This window comes from Sturnus vulgaris, chromosome W (genome assembly GCF_052056855.1).
Source record: "Sturnus vulgaris isolate bStuVul1 chromosome W, bStuVul1.hap1, whole genome shotgun sequence".
NCBI lineage: Eukaryota > Metazoa > Chordata > Aves > Passeriformes > Sturnidae > Sturnus > Sturnus vulgaris.
The window spans coordinates 29,964,196-29,970,195 of NC_142282.1; positions in this window are offsets into that span (position 1 = coordinate 29,964,196).

Sequence of the window (6,000 nt, forward strand, 5' to 3'; positions counted from 1 at the left end):
CTGAATGTTAGATAGAACAGGTTTAACAGGGATATAAGCAACACTAGCCACAGTATAATGTCATTAGCATTTAAAGCAGATTTGAACCCCTTGAAGACTGGTGGGGTGAACTACAACAACCGTGTGATGGGTTGGGAGAAGATTTCACCTGCTGCCACTTCCTCACAATAAGTACCATTATTGAAGTAGCCCCAGAAACACACACTTAGAGTGCGATAGCTCTGAATCCATGTGGCCATCTTCCAGAGAAAATTAAAAATCCATGAATTCTTCAACTGATCAACCCACAAAATGAACCTGATAATAGCCACGGTAACCTTGGTTATGAGACTCATATTTACAAAAGAGCTTGCAAATGGGAGAGATATAGCAGTGACCACATGGAGGCCAATCCAGTGTAAGCTGGACAGCATGGTGTCACCTACCACAAGCTTGGGTAATCCAAGAACAGTTATCCCCTTTTCTACTCGTCTCTCAATGCCCTCAGGCAATGCCTCACATTCCGGGCACCAAAATCTGTCTTGGTTTGAAAGACAGGTATGGTCTAAGGAAAGGCAAGAGCCCCTTTCCTGAGATGCAGAGTGCAACCCCCCTCCCTTTTAATTATTTTAGGTCCAAATCAGAAGCCTTCAGGCAGGACATGTGGGGATAAGAATAACAGTTCTCTACTGATATCTAACAAGGCAGAAAACAACAACAGCTATAAAAATTGACAACAGAACAGAACAGTATAGCTCAGCTCTAGTCCCTTTTGGCCACAGGCCGTCTGCCTGTGCTCAGTTACCGGTGCTGTGGGGGCAGGGCAGGTCACGCGCAGTTGAAGAGGGGTGGAGTGACGGCGGCAGCAGCCCAGGGTTGAGAGGGATGGGGAAAGTGACTCCCCCCTCACGGTGTCTGTCGTGGTGCTCGGCAGAGTGTCCGGAGGTATTAGGGTGAGGTGGGAGAGCAGCAGAGGGATGTCCAATGGCGGGGAGTGTGGATCTAAACACTGGCGTGGCAGGGGAGATGCCATGTCTGAGCACGGGGCGTCCTCTCCCTCCACGAGCCAAACGAGAGAGTTTTCCAGCCCGCTCCCAACCCCCGTCCCACCTTTCCTTTTTCCGGTTTCCCCCCCCGCCCCGCTCATTTCGCCCACCTCCCTGTGAGAGAACATTACCTTAAGGTGTAGCCACTTAGCATAACAATGGGATAAATGCCACAGAATTAAAAGTGAAGAATTCGACCCCCAACAATGGAGTACACCGCAGCGAAGGTGTGAGGAAGGGCACTGGCCCAGCTTTTGCCCTGGCGTGCAACGGCTGTGTGTGCTACTTTTCCAAGCAGCAAGTGCACTGAGAAGTGAAAGCGATTGTGAAGGAGCTCTTTGGCTGCTCGTGTGCTCTTCGCTCTTCGTCTTCTGCCGTCCATACAGTGCTGAACTCCAGCGGTCATTTTCAGCTCTGCCCAACAGCTTGTCCTCAGTTCTGGGGGCAAGCACGCCCTGTTGCCTTGGCTCCGAGTGCAAAGTCCCTAGCAAGCTCACACTCAGTGTAATGCACCCAGAAAGATGCTTTCGCTCGTCTTTCAAGGAGCGATTTCTAAGAGCAGAAGTAGCAGAAGCACAAAGTGGAAGACAAGAAGGGACAATGTAGAACACCTCTCTGTCCTGGCACATTTGTGTGTGCGATATGTCCCTCCAGGTCCTCGGTCCTTGCGAAGCTCTATGTACTGTGAGCGCTGCTACTTTCAGCTGAGAAGGACCATGGAGCTAGCAGTGAATTCGGAGAGCTAAGGGCACGTAGTCAGGGAGTGAGAAGTGCCCATGCAATGCGGTGCTAATAGCAGCTTCCTCACATCAGGGGCGAGCTCCTGCCACAAGACCTTCTTGTCCTGGCAAGAGATCTCTGTGAAGGGCATGGGCGAAAAACTTTTGTTTTGCATTCGAACTGCGAGAGAGGCAGATTGTTGCACGGAGCTCTGAGAACAAAGGTGCTCGCCCTAGGCGGCTTGGACAGAAGCAACGTTCTCGAGCTCTTGGCTGCTGGCACACTGCTGGTTGTGTGGCACCGCTTCAGCGGCTTCTGCCCTCTGGGGAGTGAAAGCGGCACGAGGCATGGGCAAGGGCCGTGAACAAAATCGTAGAAGTACCGTGCTTGTGTGCACTATGTTACAGGCTACTAGGAGAGGAAGGTGGCTGCCTCTTGCTTGCCTTTCCAAGTGCCCTTAGCAGTCGGAAGGAGCAAGCTGAAGCACTGCTGCTTGTGCTGCTCCTTGGTTCTCTTGCAGCCCGCTGTGGAAACATTGGCGGTCACTTCTAGGGGCCAAGTTGCAGAGAGCACCACAGTAAATGCCGTGGAGAAGGGAACTACCGAGTGCAGCGAGGAGCTGGACGTGGCTTATGTTCAATAAGTAGAAGGTGAACCTAGGCACTGCCTCTTCAATCTGGCCCCCTCTACTCTGGTAGCAACTTTTGCAAGTCGGCAAAGGGAGCTGAGAGTATGTAGAATGGAGGGCAGCGAGACGCCGTGTGTTATGCACCCTTTCATGGCTGCTTGACAGACGGCTACTTTAAGAACACCTTCTTCTTCTTCGCATCCTTCTCACTTCTCTCTAGCTGCATGGAGTACACCATAGCAAAGGTGTGAGGAAGGACACTGCTCCAGTTTTTGCCCTGGCCTGCCTGTGCTGCGCCTTTAGCTGCACACCAGTAGAACGGCATTTCTTACCCGCAAGGTAAAAAAAGCGTTAGCGTAGCCTCAGGAATGGCAAGTGCCTAGGCATTAAGTTGAGAGACCACGTATGCGGGAGTATATAGACATTTCTTCCCCCATGGCGCTGGTTTATTCTCATTCTCATGCTGAACTGAAAAGTCCGGGCATGGCAATTCTGGCCTGCCTTGTGCAGAGACGAACACAAATGTGGGGCTATGATCCTGTGTTCCAGAGCTCTGCTTCCAGGTGTGTGGGCTGCCATGAGCCGGCAGCAGGCACCGAGGACACAGTGGATTGTGGATGAGGCTGGGATGGCCCCCCCCCTTCGTTGGTCTGACAGCGGCAGGAGTGGCATCCGACCAGCATCTCCTGAGGGCCACATGGGGGGCGGGGAGAGAGCCGAGAGTATCCCCGAGCAACACCAGAAGCAGTATCTGTTGGGCCTGGAAGGCCAGCGGTGGCGTCGAGTTTCACGGGTAGGAGGCTGATATGCTCCTTTGAAAGCTGGAGCTTCTCTGCTCTAGGACAGACTGGGAGAGCTGAGGGTGTCCAATGTGGAGAACAGAAGGCTCCAGGGAGACCTTTGAGCCCCTTGCAGTGCCTGCTGGGGCTCCAAGATAGCTGGGGAGGGACTTTGGAAAAGGGTCTGGACTCGCAGGGCAAGGGGGAATAGCTTCAAAGTGCCAGAGGTCTGGGGTAGATGGGATATTGCAAAGGAATTCTTCCTTGTGTGGGTGCTGAGGCCTGGCACATGTTGCTCAAAGAGGCTGTGTGGGAGCCCCATGGCAGGAAGTGTCCAGGGCCAGGCTGGAGCAGACATGGAGCAACCTGGACTAGTGGAAAAGTGTCCCTGCCCATGTCAGGATGTGGGAAGAAGATTATCTATCATCTCTAAGGTCGCTTCCAGTCCAAACCATTCTGGGAATCTAGGATTCACGGAAGGCCCTTTTCCAAGTGAAATGTTGTATCTCTTGGCTCCCAGCTTGTAGTTGCCAGTTCTTCTGGAAGCCGGCCTGGCCAAGCAGCTGTGATGAGCCATGGGTTCTCAATAGGACGACTGTGATATATTTGCAGAGAGGAAGGCTGCAGACAGATCTTCAAGGCCCAGGTAAAACAAGCAAAGAATTGAATAATAGCCAAAGGCTGGTTGTGTTAGTCAGTTTGCTGGCTGTTGAAATGGCCCCAGGTCATGTTCAAATTTTCCAATTTGGATTAGTCTGAGTAAAAAATGAATGTGTTAACTCCGGCGTAGGCTCTCCAATGCATCTCCATGTGATCCCATCTCTTTGTTGTATATCAGGTTCTATTAACTGAAGACAGAGTCATAACAAAGTAGTAAAACATTTAGAGGTGTAGTTAGCCAGCTTCAGGAGTTTTCAACTCTGCTGTTGACTTTTCTGGTAACTGTAAGCAAGGCAACACAATCCAGATACTCCACTTTTCCTCTCTGAGAAAAAGATCATGTTTTTATTTTCTCATTTTGAAAATAGCCTCGAATGAAGAGACTTATGCATGTGGCATGCAGGATTCATTATTTTACCTTTCTCTTCTGCTGTCTTTCGCGTAATAGTTTTTTTTTTTAGTTTTTTTTTTTTTGGTTTTTTTTTTTTTTTTGTGGCTGTTCTCCATTCAGTCGGTTTGAAAGAATTCTAATTGTTGAGATGATGGTTCTTTGAAGGCTCACTTAGCCCACCTTTTGGGTGAAGGAAAGAAGAAGACAAGGTCCTCTAAGAAGAGTAAAAAGCATACTTTAAAGAGACATTCAGAGATGTCTGCTTATGCCATGCAATTACCGTGTGATCAGCAGTAATGTGTTGGAAAAACACCCATCAGTGACTTCACAAGAAAGCCACACTCAAGACAGGTAAAGAACAGAAGCATAAAACCCCAAAGGTATGAAATGGACAGATTTTCATTGGGAATGAGCAACTCCTGAATTCTTGGTTCTAGAACTAGGGGCTTGTAATAAATAGACTGTCTCCTTGACAAATGTAAATTTGGTGTAATGAACTGCTCACTGCCCGTTGAAGTGCAGGGCTAGTAGACTAATATTTGCAATGGCAGGCATATTGTATGGCTTTCCTGTTAAAAAGAAATTGGTTTCGCTCATAGCAATCGAGATATGTATCCAGTCTGACACCTATTTTTTAGCCTATATTTCCAAGTAAATGGCTTCCGTGATGATGCAGTAAATTTATGTCATGAACAGGAATGAAGTGATTGCATGCATCCTCTTTTACCCTAAGCCAGCTGCTGAATAATGAGACAGAGACTCTCACTGAGCCCAAGGAGTGCCCAAGCTTTTGGGAAAAGCATTGGGCCGATAAAGCCTATTTCCACATTTCTTGCTATCATCTCCTTCAAAGTTCATGGGTTTGTTCATCTTTTAGAGCTGTTCTAGATGTCTTTGAAGTTTACATGTACAAAATGTAGCAGGTATTGCTCTCATGCCGTCCTAACAGATTTGAAGTTGGGATCTTCTCAGGCTTCAATGTCTCAGAAGAAGCAACGTTGATTCTTTGAATTCTATTCTTGAACGTGATAATGATACTTATGTAGTTAATTAATTAATTAAATCGAATTCACTTGAATGGAAAAATTGTCTTGTTCATGTAGGTTTTAACTTGGGAAATTGATCTTTGAGTTGTACTTTTCATTGTTGTTGCTTTTCTGTATTCTTTGATTGCACAGATAGCAGATGTACTGACCAAGTATTCTGTGAAACTGGAGGAAATGTCCTTCCTCTTGGGAGCTGATGTTCACAAGCTCATTAACGCTAAGGCCATGGTAAATGTTTTACCTGGGGCAAGATAGCAGTCTGAATATTCCTAGAATGTCTTTCTTTCCCCAAATGAAATTCATTTTTTCTGCCTATCAATCACTGAAATATAGGAGAAATTTCTACTTGGCAGGGTATTGGTTATCATTTGTGTTCTTTTCTCCCCTCATTTTCTGTAGAAGGGACAATTTTTTGTTTGTTTTTGCATGTCGTATGCTGCTTCTACTTCTTGTGTTATTTTTTAATACACAGAATGTAAAGAGAGCACTGCTGGATAATGTGAGGGCAACTGCCAAGCTACTCTTGAATCGAATGAAATCAGAGCTTGAGAAAGAAAAATGGCTTCAACTGAAATGGCAAGGGAGAGACAAGGACTGCAAGCTCATGCAAAAGAAGTGTGTAGTTCAGAGTTTCAGGTCAGAAATGTGGCAGTCTTCTTTTGGACAATGAGCAACACAAAGTGGCTAGTGTTCACTTTTGGTTTCTATCAAACTAATACTTGAGCATTTTTTCTTTCTATGTGATATCACG